The following is a 17028-nucleotide window of genomic DNA, read 5'->3' as shown; positions in this document are numbered from 1 at the left end:
CACTTCAGATGCTTAGCACTCAGTTAAACACAACGTTGCCTCAAGAGCTCCCCATCCTCCCCCAAAACCCTCTCTCCTCACAGTCTTTTCACCTTCTTTAAAGGCAACTAACTCCTTAGTTTAAGGTAAACTCCTAAAGTCATCCTTCATTTATCTTTCTCTAAATCCTCACATCAAATCAGTCAACAAATTCTAGTCCTGTTAAAATGATAAGTCAGATTATTTTACTTCTCTGATCAAAACCCTCCTGTGGCTCCCCATCTTGGTTAGAGTAAAAGCCAAAGACTTCACAAGGACAAACAAGGAGCATTACTTTTTCCACCCACTTACTACAGCCACACTGACCCTTGTGCTGGTCCCCAAAAAGTCCATATACACCTCTGCTTGCTATCCTCTCTGCCTAAAATATTACATTAGACACTGCCGTATTAGACAGGGTTCTCCAGAGAAACACGACCAATAGGAGATATCTCTATTCTAGAGACCTAGGAGAGGAATTTATTATGAGGAAGTAGCTCATATGATTATGGAGGCTGAGCAGTCCCATTTGTAAGCTAGGACCCAGGCCAGCTAGTGGTGTAAGACCCAGTCTAAGGGCAGGAGAAGACTGATGTCCCAGCTGGAACAGTCAGGCAAAGAGAGACAGAGAGAGAGAGAATTCTCCCTTCCACCACATTTTTGATCTATTTAGGCCCTAAACAGATTAGATGATGCCTATCCACACTGAAGAGGACAAACTGCTTCACTCAGTCTACTGATTGAAATGCTAATATCATCCAGAAACATCCTCACAGACACAGCTAGAAATAGTGGTTAGCCAAATATCTGAACACTTTGGATCCAGTCAAGTTGACACATAAAAGTAACCATCACAGCTGCCTCTGACTTCTAGGAACATGCAGTCTAACGTGGAATTACAATAAACAAATCTGGGGTAGTTGGTAGGGTAGAGAGAGATAGTGAGATTATGAATCAAGAGTCGAGAGATATGAGATGTATTTTCTGCTCTGTCACTATGTAGCTCTGTGACCTTGAATCATTCATGTAACCACACTGGAGTGATGATTTTCTCAGTTTAGCCTTATGTAAAAATGGGTAGCACCTACTTTCTAGAATCCTTACGAGGATTAAATAATTAGAGGAAAATGCCTGGCTCAGAGTCTGATGCTATGTAGGCATTTAATAAACATTAGGTGCTAAATGGGTATACTGGAGAAATATCCACCCCCTAAAAATTTTTGAATTAAGTTTGCCTTCTTAGAGTTATACTATAAAATCAATCCACAACAAATCAGAACAAAGATGTGAAAAGTCACCTCAAGAGGAGAAAATACAATAGTTTCCAGGCCAAACAAAACTTGAGGACAGATATTAAAATATGAAAAGAATTTATTAACCAAAGTGAGGTGGTTGGTTATTGTTATGAGCTGAATTGTGTCACCTCAAAATTCATATGTTGAATTCCTAATGCCTAGTACCTCAGAATTGACTGTATTTGAAGATAGAGTCTTTAAAGAGATAATTAAATTAAAATAAGGTCATAATCCAAAAGCACTGGTGTCCTTATAAGAAAAGATGAGGACACAGACACACACAGAAGAAAGACTATGTGAAGGCAAGGGAGAAGATGGCCATCTACAGACAAGGAGAGAGCAAACCAGACTCAGAAGAAACCAACCCTGCTGACACTTTGATCTCAGACCTCAAGCTTCTAGAACTGTGAGACAATAAATTCTGGTGTTTAAGCCACTCAGTCCATAGTGCTTTGCTATGGTAGCCCTAGAAAATTAATGTAGTCATGAATGGAAACTTAGAAAGTTGAAGTCAGAAAGACCTACAGATATACACATATATTCACCAAAGAAAGGGGGCTGTCAACCCCAAAAATGCCATCTTCCTATCATTGGGGTGTGTACGGGTTGAAGAACTCCTCAAGCTATCATTGCCTGAAATCATTACGCTTTTGAATCACCCAACTAAATCCTTTTGCTTTGGTTGGATTTTCAGCAAGCAACATTTTGACTATAATTTGATTTTCTATAAGAAAGTTGATATCATATATACAATGGAATATTATGCAGCCATCAAAAATGAAATCTTGCCATCTGCAATGAGGTGGATGGAATTAGAGGGTATTATGCTAAGCGAAATAAGTCAATCAGAGAAAGACAGTATCATATGATCTCACTGATATGAGAAGTTTGAGAAACAAGACAGAGGACCATAGGGGAAGGGAGGGAAAAGTGAAACAAGATGAAACCGGAGAGGGAGACAAACCATAAGAGACTCTTAATCTCAGGAAACAAACTGAAGGTTGCTGGAGTGGAGGGAGGTGGGAGGGATGGGGTGGCTGGGTGATGGACATTGGGGAGGGTATGTGCTATGGTGAGCGCTGTGAATTGTGTAAGACTGATGAATCACAGACCTGTACCCCTGAAACAAATAATACATTATATGTTAATAAAAAAAAGTTTTAAAAAAAGAAAGTTGATATCAGTTCTTTTCTGTCTGTCGAACTGAGGCCAGCCCCTCCCCCACTTATAGTGACTCTACCAGGGTGATCAGTCTCACAGCCCTGCCTTCCCCACTGAACCAAGGGCAGCTCCAATCAAATTTCCCAATTCCTTAGAATTGGCCAGAGTTAGTCACATGACCCTCACAGGCAGAGTCTTTCTGAACAATTGAGAGAGGGGGACCACCCTCCTCTCTCCAAGGTTGTGGACCCAAAGGATTTTATAAGTCTGTAGCTGCCAAGGCCATCATCTCACCTTATGACAAAATCTACATGGGAATGAAATCCAAGTAGGCAGGAGAAGGAGAGAGGCAGTAAGGAAGAACTGATGACATCATTTAAACTCTTGGATCCAACTGGGCCTGAACCTCAGAGGCTTCTCCATGATAAAAGCCAAGAAATTCCATTTTCTCCTTAAGCTAGGCTGATTTGGATTTCTGTCCCACAAAACCATAACAAGTCCTGACTAGCATACATGCAGATCTTTTCTTCTGCCATTGTGAATCTTCTAAGAAACCATGGCTTCCTGGAAATTTGGGATAACATCATAAGCTTAATTTAATGAGTGAAACGTTTGAAACTTTAGAGCCTGTCTTAATACTGGTGAGCGAGGCAAAAATTGAAAACTTTCCTGAGTTATAAAAGCCAATAGCTCCTTTATTTATTTATTTATTTTGCTTAATTGGGTCAAATTTGGGTTTCTGATTTAAGCAAGTATCTGACTATCTTTTGATCAGGTGTACAATTATTAATCAGAAAGTCAAATAAACTACTTTTTAAAGTCTTTCTTAAAAAACCAATTAAAAAGATGTTCATTGCAGCACTGTGTTTTTATGAACATTAAAAATAATGTAAATGTCCATTAGCAGAAGAGCAGAGACTGGGAGAAATACAAATCAGTCCAGTCTTCACGGACAGCAAATTTGGCAATCATTGTCAAAATTACTTATGCACTGTAGTAGTTTGCATGGGCTGCCATAACGATACCACAGACTGGGTGGCATAAAAAACAGAAATTTATTTTCTCATGGTTCTCAAGACTAGAAGTCCAAGATCAAGGGTTGTGGTAGGGTTGGTTCCTGGCGAGGCTGGTTTCCTTGGTTTGAAGATGGCTGCCTTCTTGCTGTGTCTTCACATGGTCTTTTCTCTTTGTGTGTGAATTCTGGTGTATCTTCCTCTTCTTATAAGGACATCAGTTCTACTGGATTAGAACTTTAACCTTGTGACCTCATCTATCCTTAATTACCTCTTTAAATGCACTATCTCCAAATATGGTCACATTGAGGATTAAAGCTTCAAGATGAATCTGGGGACAACACAGGTCAGTCCATAACATGCACCAATACTTTGACCTAGAAATTCCACATCTACTAACTTATCCTAGGGACATTCAAATATACTTGAATGCAAACAAAATGATACATGTACAAAATTAATTAAGACCTGTTTGCAGTAATAAAACACTGAGAACTAACATTGTCACTATCTTTTCAATGGAATATAATGAACACATAAAAAGGAAAAAAGAAACTGTATTTATATGGAACAATCTCTAAGAGTTCTTGTTAGTGGGGGAAAAGCAGGGAACAGAACAATGTACATGCTATTGCACAGCTAAAAAGAGGGGGGAAATATGTGCAAACATATTTTGCTTGTATATGCATCAAATAACTCTGGAAAGATGAGCAAGAAAGTAGTAACACTGGCTGCCTTCAGAAAGGGGAACTGTACTGGAGAGAAGCTTCTGGATTCTTCCAGTAACTTTTGAATTTTGGAAGGTTCTAGGGAAGAGCTGAAGAATTGGTTCCTTGCTTCATCTAGTCTCCAAAGCAGCAGTGGGGAGGAGAGGGAGAAACAGGGAGCCTGACGTGGGGCTCATGGGGCTTGATCCCAGGACCCTGGGATCATGACCTGAGCTGAAGGCAGACACTAACCGACTGAGCAACCCAGGTGCCCCAATAAATAAATCTTTTAAAAAGCCTATTTAAGAAAACTAAACATGCAACTACCATATGACCCAAGAACTGCACTCCTGAGTATTTATCCCAGAGAAATAAAAATTATGTTCACCCAAACACTTGTACACAAATGTTCACAGCAGCTTCATTTGCAATAGCTAAAAAATAGAAATAATCCAGATGTCCTTTAACAGGTGAATAGTTAAACAAATTGTGGTCTGTCAATACTGTAGTACTCAGCAATGAAAAGGAACAAACTAGTGATATACAACTTGGATGAATCTCCAGAGATTATGCTAAGTAAGAAAAAAAAACCCTAACTCCAAAAGTTTACACACTATATGATCCCATTTATGTAACATTCCTGAAATGACAAACTTTTAGAAATGGAGAACAGGTTCGTGGTGGCCAAGGGTTAAGGAGGGTGTAGGGGTGGGAACGAAGTGAGTATGGCTGTGGAGAGACAATGTAAGAGATGCTAGTAGTGCTGCAAACTCCTATATCTTGACTGCATTAAGGTCAGTCTGCTGCTTGTGATATTGTACTATACTGTTGCAAAATGTTACCATCCAGGGACACAGTAAAGAGTACATAGAATCTTTATTATTTCTTACAACTCCATGTAAATCTGTTAACTTCAAAATAAGTTTAATTTTTTAAGTGATATTGAATAAAAATGTTTCTAAATCTTAAGGGAAAAAAGCAACATATTTTATTTAAATTCAAAAGTGAAGGGGAAAACGTTTTTGAAAGCCTATATATGTATACATTCTTTCTAGTATTATGTACACTGCTAGATAGACTTTGAATCATGAATCAATGCATTCCCTTTTTCAGCAAGAGGAACTCAGGCAGGCCACTGCCACTATCTTGGGAGGGAGAACAAAGACAATTCTTAACCTTCCAAGAGATTCCAATAGATTTGGACCAAGTTCTAGGCCATCCCATTTCCAGATGTGATCAATATCCTGGGGAGGAGAAGGGGTTTTGGAAGCAGAGGTGGAGGAGAGGAGACAGACCGAGCAAGATAGAGATGCTGATGAGAGCCCCCAAGAAGGGACCCTGGGCTCAGCCCAGCTTGAACAAAGTTGGGAGAAGGGGAGGTAACAATAGCCATGTCCCAACACGTTTGGGGAATCTGAGAGCACAGAGTATCTGACTTCCTGGGTTTAACCTGGAAAAATGAGCAAAATCTCACAGTTGTACTGAAGGACGCCTTTATGAGGCCCAGCAACAGAGCTGATGACACTGTGTGGGGGTGCAGGGGATCAGAGGTCAGAGACAAGGCCATGGGTTCTCTGAGGCTGGAGTCTGAAAAGGACACAGGCAGTGGAGAGAGGAGGAAGCAGAACTAAAGTCAGATGACCAGTGATGAAAAAGAGTTATGTCCACAGATACTGGGATGTGATGAAGTCCACATCCAAGCCCCTAAGCATATGTCAGCCAGGCTCCCACCTTCCATCTCCAAACCATAATGTCAGAAATGTCGGTGCCACCAAGGAAGAAGGATAGAGGACAGGAGAGAAAATACAGGAGTGATTGGTTTCATCTAAAATGATTGGGAAAATGAGGCACTGTTTAGATTAATTTGTCTGTCTTCAGATTGAATGGGAGTTCCTAATGGTGACTCAGTTGGCTTCTGAAAATAAAGAAATTCACTTACTTCCACAACCGAGATATGTAATTGCTCTGCATATGGATTTTATAGATAGTTTCTATTTGTATATATAGTTTTTAATATATATTTTATAGTTTTTATGTATTTTTATAGTTTTATGCATTTTTTATTTTATATATTTTACATAATTTTTATTTATACATTTTTATTTTATATTTTTATATATTTTATATATTAAAATATATACTTTAACATTTATATATTATATATAGTTTTTATATAATTTTTATATATAGTTTCTATTTTTTCATATTTTTATATATTGAAGTATATAACATGTAACCATAATTATTTGATTATTGAAAATAATCCAAAATGTGATTTAAGACCCCAAGATCAACAACTATTGACACCTAGCTTTGTCACCTCTGCACAGCCCTGCCAGCTCATATGCCCCTTTGATATGACTGAAAGTCCCCCAGTTTCTCATGTCTTTTAATGCCACAGAGACTACACTCCCAAATTTTAATATTCTTTCTCCCAGCACTGCTCTTCTCTGTTTCCTCTGGTGACCAGTGGAAGGGTGGCTGCTAAGAGACCTTCTCGGGGTGTCAAGCATTGCCGTTGTGGAAGTCCATCCAGATGCCAAGATCTGGTTACTTCTGGGGAGCCTCTCCTTTTTTATGGGCATCCTTCTCTTAACAGATGCCACTAACTGATGATCCCAAATCCCAAGTCAGCCTCTCAGTGAAAGATTACAAAAGAAGCAAAGGGGAGGGAGGGGATGCCCACAATTTCACTGTGTGCCACCTTCACAAGTTTCGCCCTATTCAAACCACCTGCACTATTATTTAATATTTGCCTCTAAAGGAAGTCACCTTGTTCACGTGAGGAAAGATTTTCATATGTTATCTAATGGTAGTAACAGAAAAACAATCTAGGAGGGAAAACGCTTTCTCTGTTAGAAAGGAAGGTTACCGAGTGCCAAGGTCTACCGGCATCAGACAGATACTTTCTCCTTTCCAGTATCAAAAGGACTCAAAGAACATTGGAAAAGCAATTCGCTGTTAATGCACATCCCACGTGAGTATATCTCCACCTAAAATCATCTGGTATCCCACCTAAAATCATTTCACGTACCACCACAGGGCTTTGTAAAACACCAAAGGATATGATGGGTAAGACTCCTCCCAACTCCAAGACTCCTTTGTGTTACAAATCATTCCACACCTGTCCCTGCCCAGACTGTGGAAAGTCAATTCAGGAAATGCCCAGTGGGTGGCAGCATTGAGACCAGTGCTGCCCAAGCAAGACCTTAATATAGCTCGGGTTGTTTACAGCCTCAGCCCGCTCCAACTGCCCTTCCTCCTCACCTGCTGTTTGTCTACATCTGCCTCTAGGTCCCCAAGGAAAACGACAGACCAGCACATCATTTCGTGTGGAAACCAGAACTGGGGGCTCCAAAATACTCACATTTGTTGGCAGAAGGCCCAGCCCCCCATCCTCACTCCTCATGGAATCTGAATTCACCATCTGAACCTAGGAAACAGAAAGAATCAAGAAGATCCCTGTGCCCTGAATCCAATTCAAGGTTTTAAATCAATCAACCAACCCTCCAGCATTTTTAAGCGTAGCATGGTGTTAGACAGGAATTACAGAACATAATAACCTGCTGCTTGCAAGCTATAGGTTAATTGGGCAGATGATATTAAAGCTGTTGCTATTAATGAATGGAACAAGATAGGATATAACTGCTAAATTACATGCTAGAGACCATAAAAAATGTGAAGTTTCAGAGATTAAGGGAAACCCAAGCAGACCCTTCTTTTCCAGTGCCCATTAAAAAGCCTATAAAACATCTAAAATGCAAGAAAAATTCAGCAGGATCAGGTATTAGGGATAAAAATGAGACATATGCCAGGATCCCCAGGAGGAATCCCTACAGATTAGCAGAATGATGGGTAAGATGAGGTGTGTATTAGTCTGCTTGGGTTCTTGTAACAAAATACCACAGACAGGGTGGCTTAAACACAAACTATTTCTGACAGTTCCGGAGGTGGGAAGTCCAAGGCCAAAGGGTCAGTAGGTATGGTTTCTCCTGCAGCCTCGCAGATGGCCGCCTTCTTGCTGTGTTCCCACTGGGTCGTTCCTCTGTGCTCACGTGTCCCTGCTGCCTGTTCCTCTGCATGGAAAGACACCAGTCCTATTGGATTAGAAACCATTCATATGGTATCATTTAGCCTTAATGGCCCCTTTTAAGGCCCTGTCTCCAAATACAGTCACATTGGGTGTTAGGGATCCAACATATGAATTTTAAGGGACACAACTGAGGCCATAACAGGGTCCCCATCCACTCTTCAATTTTTTCAGAGAAAATAGGCTGGAAGGAAAACAGGAAAGCAAAATGAAGGAGGTAGAGGGAAAGGAAGGGGGGCGAGGAGGAGAAAAGAGAAAGCCCATTGATGATAGAAGTGAGGCCCCAGGGATACCTTCCAACTTGAAGATGGGAAGGGAGGCTGCCCTGATGAGCACGGTTGCTCAAAGTAGAAAGGCCTTGGAGCGTGGAGCAGAAGAATCTGCCTCAGACAAGCAGCTGTTCAAGTATCTGGGAAGCTGGCTCCAAAGGAAAGAATACAAATCCATTCCAGGCAAGCAGTACTGCACTAACCAGAAAAACAGGCTGAGGGCAAGGTTAAAGAGCCTCTCAAAAGCCCCCCTAAAATCCTCTCTGCCTCTTTGGAACTGCAGCTTTAGATGCACCTAAGATTTATTCTGAGTTCAATGACTATGGATTTATTTTACCACATAAAAAAAAAAATGTCATGAAACTAAAAGGGGTCTGCAAATATACAATAGGTCAGGTGCCTCTCCTTATTGGCCTTCTTATTCTGCCAAATAAGAACCTGTTGAATCAAGTAAGAACTATCCCAATGTGAGTCTCTTTGCATTTGCATTGAAGAGTTTTACATTTGGTGAGAAAGCCAGCATTGTTTTTCCCACCAAGGTAGGTCCAGCCTTAAACTCAAGCTGGAACTTCAGGAAGCCCCGGGGAGGGCAGATCTGAGTGTTCCGATTGAAGTAGGCATAAGTATTCTTTAACATCAGCTCTACATAGAATTCTCCTCTTTCTAGGATGAATAATAGAACTCAATCAATATGAGATCTATGAAGAAATTTTATAGCACAAAGTAACACTGTTCTGATGACCAAATAATTCAGTGGGAAATGCTTTCTCTGAATCAGAAGAAAAATGGGAAAATATTTATTTACTTTTGTCCCTAGAAAGAATCGCCTCGATTGAACAAGAAGGAGCCTCGATGAGGAGATAAGCCAAGATAAGAAGGAAGGGCAATGAAACTAACACCCAGGGAGAAGACATAAGACAAATACACTGGATGCTATAAAAGACCAATTTTCAAATTGGTGGTACAGAAGACAAACTGGAGAAACACTCTCTGATCACACAGGACATGAATAAAGAGATGAAAATAAAAAGATAAAAAAAGATAGGGATAGATACTCCGGGACAAACGAAATGGTGATGTGAACTCCCAAAAATGGTGGTGTTCCCCCAAAGTTAATTGAATCCAGTTAAACCAAATGGAATAAAAGCCTTACTCCAGATAGAACTGAAGTCAGTTTTCCAGCACTAAACAAAGAGGGGAAGATCATCACCATATTCTGATAAAGATAATGAGCAGAGATCTCTTCCAAGACACAGGCTTTTAACATTTTGAAGTTTAAAGAATAATAAAGAATCTTGAAAATATCCATTCATGGAAAAAATTACCTTTAAAAAACAAAAATTATGGGGGCACCTGGTTGGCTCAGTCAGTTAAGCGTCTGCCTTTGACTCAGGTCATGATCCTGGGGTCCTGGGATCCAGCCCGGCATCGGGCTCCCTGCTCAGCGGGGAGTCTACTTCTCCCTCTCCTCACTGCTTGTGCTCTCTCGTTATCTCTCTCTCAAATAAATAAATAAACTCTTTTTAAAAAATTATCAAGTATGATCAATATAAAATGACCTTCATTATTCTATTTGATGCTTTTTCTTTCATTTCCACTATGGTTAGGATAACCCTTGCTGTTTGCATTGTTTTTTTTTTTGTTTTTGTTTTTGTTTTCAATTTACTATAGGTAATTCATAGATAGATAGATAGATCTTCTTACCTATCCATGCCATTTTATCCTTTTAATTTATTCATTTTTTTAAAATGTGCTATTAATACATTCCTCATACAGAAGAGTGCATAAAATCATTTATGTGCAAATCTCTTCCTCTTGAATTCAGATAGAACCTGTGACTTGCTTTAAGCGAGGGAACTCGGTGAAGGTGGCAACCACACCTTTGACTATGTTACGTCCTAAGACCCTATCTTGGTAGCCAGGAGAGAGACCTTTCTCCCTTGCTGCTTTGAAGAAGCAGGGAAGGAAAAGATAGGGAAAGGTAGGCAGCCCACCTCATAAGTGAGAGCAGGCCCCTGGCTAACAGCCACCAAGAAAACGGAGACAAATAACGTAGGATTCCACTTCTATGAGGTGCTTAGAAGAGTTAAACCCATGGAGACAGAAAGTATAATGGTGGTTGCCAGGCCTGGAGGGATGGGGAAGATGAGGAGTTGTTTAATGGGGACAGAGTTTCAGTTTGGGAAGATGAGAATGCTCCAGGGATGGATGGTGGTGACGGGTGCACAACAATGGGAATGTACTTAGGGCCACCGAACTGTACGCTTAAAAGTGGTTACGACGGTAAATTTTATGTTAAAAAATTATGCACTGGGAAAGAGGTGTTAGCTAATGCTATGGTGGTAATCATTTTGCAAAATGTAAAATATATCAAACCAATGGGTTTTACACCTTAAACTTACACAGTGTTGCATGTCAATTATATTTCAATAAAGCTGGGGAAAAAATTAAAAATAAAATAATTTTTGAAAGAAACAGTGAGATAATAAATGGATGTTGTTTTAAGCTGCTACATATGTGATAATTTATTAAGCACCACAGGAAACTGATAAAATGCTCTATTCATGTGTTAAAAAATAAATGTGCAGGGGCGCCTGGGTGGCTCAGTTGGTTAAGCGACTGCCTTCGGCTCAGGTCATGATCCTGGAGTCCCGGGATCGAGTCCCGCGTCGGGCTCCCTGCTCGTCAGGGAGTCTGCTTCTCCCTCTGACCCTCCTCCCTCTCATGCTCTCTGTCTCTCATTCTCTCTCTCTCAAATAAATAAATAAAATCTTTAAAAAAAATAAAAAATAAAAAAAATAAATAAATGTGCAAAAAAATAAAATAAAAAATAAAAAATTACGTATTTGATGAGTGCTTATACAGAGCTACAACTCAAATTAAGAAATAGTATATTGCCAGCCTTAAATGTCCTTTTATGTCCCTTCTTGTTCATCCCTTAAAGCAAACGCTTTCTGTTTTTGGTTTATGCTTTTCCTATCTGGGAATACATCCCTAAGTACAAGTTTTTGAAATCTGTATAAATTAAATAGTAATAAAATTTTTTTTCTGTCTGACATTTTTTATTCATCTTAATGTTTGAAGATACAGTGAGCTCTGCTTCCATTTCATTGCTATAAAGTATTCTATTGTATGAATATACCACAATTTACTTACGCATTTACTGTTGGTGGCCATTTGAGTTGTTTCTTGTTTTGACTAACAGTATTTCATTTGAACTGAGATTTTTGTAAATAGTATATAATTGGATTTAGTATTTTAATCCAGTCCTTCCCTTTTAACAGGTGAGTTTCACCCATCCACATTGATTATGACAAACAATACACTTGTTTCTACTTTTTTCTTATCATCGTTTCCCCAAGATGTGAAAGAAAAGATCACTTAACCATTAACTCTATATCAGATGTAGGGGCCAAGGGTAGGCCGCACCAAATTGGGCCACTTCAGCATGAAGATAATTTTAAGTTTAAAAGTAACAAAAACTCAGTAGATTCAGGAAAAGTTCTTTACCTCCCTCTCAACTGCCTAAAAAGATTTTTTTTTTAAACTAGGCTCCACACCCAATGCAGCTCTTGAATTCATGACTTGAAGATCAAGAGTCTCATGCTCTACCGACTGAGCCAGCCAGGAGCCCCCTAAAAAGAACTGAGAGAGAGAGAGGACCCTACTGCAGGAAGGACGCTATCACCATAGATAACTACATTATTATATGAACTAGGTATGATAGGGAGGAACCTAGCAACACCTATTGGCCAAAGTCCTCTATGCCCCATTGTTTCCCAGTGGCCCAGCAAACACTTGTCCACCAAACCGTTACTGTTTTTCCTCTTCCTATAAATTACATTCCTTCCCTTTGAAGTCCCAGACCCCAACCACCTTCTCCTTAGTTCAGAATGACATATACCTCATTTTGCCTGTCTTTGGAATTTCCTTGTCCACATAGATGAATGCTATTAAATTTGATTTTCCCCTGTTAATCAGTCTCATGTCAATTTGATTCTTATTCTAGCTAGAAGGGCCTTGAAGGGGATGGGAATTCTTGCTCCTGACACAGAATAAAGGAGCTTGATAGGGATTCACTGTAGTCAGGCAGATCTAAATGAATGCCTGATAAAGACCAGAAATTAAATTATACATAATCTAAAATGATGAACTAATAATTATCTTTCATATATTAATGACAAAGCATTGAAATATTTAAAACAAAAAAAAAGAGGATAAATGGACGGAAACTTGCTTGTAAGAGGATATTTAACATTCTACTCTGTCTGTGATAAATTATATGTGTGTGTACTTCAAGACTTCATGTATTCTAATTAATGTATTTGAACTTACATACAGATCTATCTCAAATTTTACATACAATTTAAAAATGTCCACAACTTCTTTTCAGGCACCCATGAAACCTTTTCGAAGATTGCCCATATAATAATAGACCTTGATGCAACACAATTATCTGAGACATATCCTCCAATCAAAATGTAATATAATGGAGTCACTAATAACGATAGTTATTAGTTATTAGTTAAAGATAAAGAGAAAATCCTGATGATTTGAACATTTTAAAACATAACCTTACATGGCTATTAGATCAAAAAGGAAAGTAGAACTACAACTTTAGACTATTTACAGGGTAAGAAAAAAAGAAGACCACCACATGTTAACATGTGGTAACTGGTAGAATACCCGAAGCCTTACTCAAATGGGAATGTGTAGGTCTAAATGTATTTGTGATAGACAAATATATTTGATCTTTGTCCCTGGTTCCTGGCACAAAGCTCTTAAAATGCTTAGAATTTCCTGAGTGATAGGGTTAAGGGTAGCAGCTTTTATTATTCATTATAAGCCCCTTTCAACTATATCTGCGTTTATGCAAATAAGGCTACTCTTGGTGGGCCCCTGTTTAGCTTTGGGATGCGGGCTTGTTGCCAGAGGAACCAACCATGTGATAAGAGGGTTGAAACTTTCAGCACTACCCCCACCAGGGCTCAAAAGCTTCTGAGCTGGTGAACACATGGAGGTTCTGGGAGGACAGCATGCCTAGAGAAGGCATGGAAGTTTCTAGGCCCTTTGCACATACCTTGCCTTATCCATCTCTTCCATCCAGCTGTTCCTGAGTTGTATTCCTTTATAAAAAATCAGTAATATTAAGTAAAATGATTCTCAGAGTTCCGTGAGCCATTTTAGCCAATTATATGAGGCAGGGGTCATGGGAAACCCCCAACTTCATGGCTGGTAAGTCAGAAGTAGAGTTGCCCAGACTTGGGACTGACATCTGGAGTGGGGGCCATCTTGTAGTACTGTGGGGTCTGTGCTCAGTAACTCTGAGTAGTTAGTGTCAGAATTGAATTAAATTGTAGTCCATCCAGTGGGTGCCCAGAAAGCGGCAGAATTGGTTGGTATGAGGAAATAAAACTCCACACACTTGGCGTCAGGAGTGTTCTGTGGATAGAAACAGATCAAAATAGTAGTACTAAAGTTTTTGTTTTTGTTTTTGTTTTTGTTTTAAATACAACTGAAATCGGTACTTGACTGAAAAATTTTAAAAAGTTAAAAAAAAAGAGAGAGAGATTTTAAAAAAGGAAATTTTTAAAATCCAAGCAGAAAATAATGGTGGTCTATTGATTGCAAAATGCTCACAATTTTTCACCCTTACCTGAATCTACACCTTTTGCAATGGGACTTTGCAACTCCTTTCAAGATGAAGGAGAATCGATTCCCCCAAACCTTTATACCAGCTGGGGCCTTGTGACTTACTGTGGTCAATAAATTGCAGCAGAAGTAGCGACTGCCAGGACAGAGGGAAAGAGTCCGTACGGCACATTATAGATCCTGAAGTGACACATGACTTCTGGCCACATTTTACTGGGAAAGCAATCACACGGCCATATATAACTCCAGGGGGCAGAGCAGTACAACCCTACTCTGTGGCCAGAAGGAAAACCAGACATTTTTTGTGAGCAAATTAGGTTTATTATGATCTGACATCATCTGATTTGTTTGTTTGTTAAATAGTTTTTACCCCCTCCACTAGGAGCATTAGTTCCATGAAGGCAAGGCTCTTGCTTGTTTGTTCCTGCTGTATCCCTCGCTCTTAGGATGTTCTTTGCCTCAAGGGAGGTTTTAAAATATAAATTATTATGTCATGCAAGATTATTTGATAATGAATTTGAAAATCTTACTACTGTGGAAAGTTTTTGGAGAATATCATTTGAACCATAAATTGCTTCAGAAGTAGAATATCTGTAGAGAGCAGTTATGGAAGCATAAATATTTAAAAATCACCTCCAAAAACTCTTAAGGAATCAGTGATTTTTTTTTAGCTAATGAATTCTTTCAAAATTCTAAGGAAGAGCTAATTATAGTGCTATATACATTTGATTCAGATTATTTAAAAAGCTAGAAATACATTCATGAATCAGGCATAAGCCTTTTATCACGACGTGACAGAAAGTAATATGAGCAAATAAATAAAATATAAGCAAATCAAATTCAGCACTGCATTATTAGAATTATTCCACCTGCTTAAGCGGAATTTTTCCCTGGATTGTTGGATATTAGGAATCGATTAGTAATTAAATATACTTTGTATCATACTTGTGATCACCTCAGTCAAAAGTAATGCTTATCTCATTAACAATAATATAGATTCCTATCCCAGATCAAACCACCAACCAACACGCTTCTCCACAATGACAGTAGACACATCCTTATTTAAAAACCAGAGGACGGAGAAAGCAACAAAATGCAAAACACCCGTCACCATTATTTTACATTTTCTGAAAAAAAAAAATTTTTTTTTAAAGATTCATTTACCCATTTTATTTTTTTTTAATTTTTTTTATTTATTTGACAGAGAGAGTACAAGCAGAGGGAGAGAGAGGGAGAAGCAGGCTCCCTGCTGAGCAAGGAGCCCGATGTGGGACTCGATCCCAGAACCCTGGGATCATGACCTGGGCCGAAGGCAGACGCTTAACCGACTGAGCCACCCAGGCGTCCCTCATTTACCCATTTTAGAGAGAGAGAGAGCATGAGCAGGAGGGGCAGAGGGAAAGAGAGAGAGAATCCCAAGCTGACACCTCACTGAGCGCAAAGCCCAACGTGGGGCTCAATTTCAGGACCCCGAGATCATGGACCTGAGCCAAAACCAAGAGTTCGACGCTTAACCGACTGAACCACCCAGGCACCCCATTTTCTCAAAATTTTAACTAAGATAATCCAATATGAAATGCAACTAAAAACTGAAAGACAAAATTATTTCTCTTCACTGTGGTTGCCTCTTTAGAAAATTCAGTGAATAAATTGCAAAAGTATAAGAATTATTAAAAGTTTAGTGAAGGGACTACATATGAAATGACTGCCCTGGAGTGTGATAACTTTCCTGGATTCACAACAGAGGATGTTCACAACAAAGGAAACAAATCTCTGGGGAGCATTTTTCACAGGTGAAACTATTAAAATTATACGGTTGAATGAAAAAGAAAAATGTTTAGAATTATTGTTATGTGAAGAGAGTAGGCTATGTAACAACATGATAGCATTTTTGTAAAATATACATATAAATATCTGTGTTTTAAAAGGATACACACAGGGGCGCCTGGGTGGCTCAAGCGGTTAAGCATTGGACTATTAATTTCTGCTCAGGTTGTGATCTCAGGGTCGTGGGATGGAGCCCCGCGTCATTGGATGGAGCCCCGTGTCAGGCTCCATGCTCAGTGTGGAGTCTGCTTGTCCCTCTCCCTCTGCTCCCCCCTCATGCTCTCACTCTCTCTCAAATAAACGAATAAAATCTTCTTAAAAATAAAAGGATACACATAAAAATACTAACACACACAGTATCCCACACAAAACACATAAAAATATTCCTGACAGACTAGAATGACATAGACATACAAATATTAATACATAGGATCTCTAGGTCAGAGAACTAAAAATAACTTTGAGTGTTTTCTCTGTACTTCCCAGCATTTTCTGATATTTCTGCTGATTTTTTAATAAAACAATATTTAAAGAAACTTCAAAGAATATATATTTGAGGAGAATATCTCATTAACAAATGCAAAATATCAAAAAAAGGAAAATATGAAATACCTAAAAATAACTTTAGTAAGAGGTATTTATAACTGCTCTAAACCTGAATCACACCTACATCGCTGGTGGGAATATATAACGGTACAGTCACTCTGGAAGAACATGTGGCATTTTCTTAAAAAGCTAAAATGGAAATACCTTGGGGCACCTAGGTGGTTCAGTTGGTTAAGCGTCTGCCTTCAGGGTCCTGGGATCGAGCCCCACATCAGGCTCCTTGCTCCGCGGGAAGCCTGTTTCTCCTTCTCTCACTCCCCCTGCTTGTGCTCTCTCTCTCTCTCTGCCAAATAAATAATAAAATCCTTAAAAATAAAAATAAAATAAAATAAAATAAAATGCAAATACCATATGACTTCATGATTACACTCCTGAATATATGACCCAGAG

At 39.1% G+C, this 17028-nt stretch overlaps 1 protein-coding gene across 2 annotated transcripts in view; it reads right to left on the bottom strand.

Annotated features, from left to right (window-relative positions):
- RAG1 (recombination activating 1) overlaps positions 1–16816 on the bottom strand; it is a 32139-nt gene extending 15323 nt beyond the window's left edge. The window contains exons 1-2 of one of the 2 annotated variants that reach the window (XM_032414458.1): positions 16783–16816; positions 13634–13995 (exon numbers count right to left, since the gene is read on the bottom strand). The gene's annotated coding sequence lies outside the window, so the exon portion shown is untranslated. Of the gene's footprint in view, positions 1–7561; positions 7584–13633; positions 13996–16782 lie in introns of those variants that run through there. The other variant, XM_032414459.1, reaches the window with a different exon arrangement.
- Positions 16817–17028: the final 212 nt, after the last annotated feature.

This window comes from Phoca vitulina, unplaced genomic scaffold (genome assembly GCF_004348235.1).
Source record: "Phoca vitulina isolate PV1807 unplaced genomic scaffold, GSC_HSeal_1.0 scaffold16, whole genome shotgun sequence".
Taxonomy (NCBI): Eukaryota; Metazoa; Chordata; class Mammalia; order Carnivora; family Phocidae; genus Phoca; species Phoca vitulina.
The sequence above is the reverse complement of the archived record's forward strand: the minus strand, read 5'-3'. Positions and strand labels throughout refer to the sequence as shown.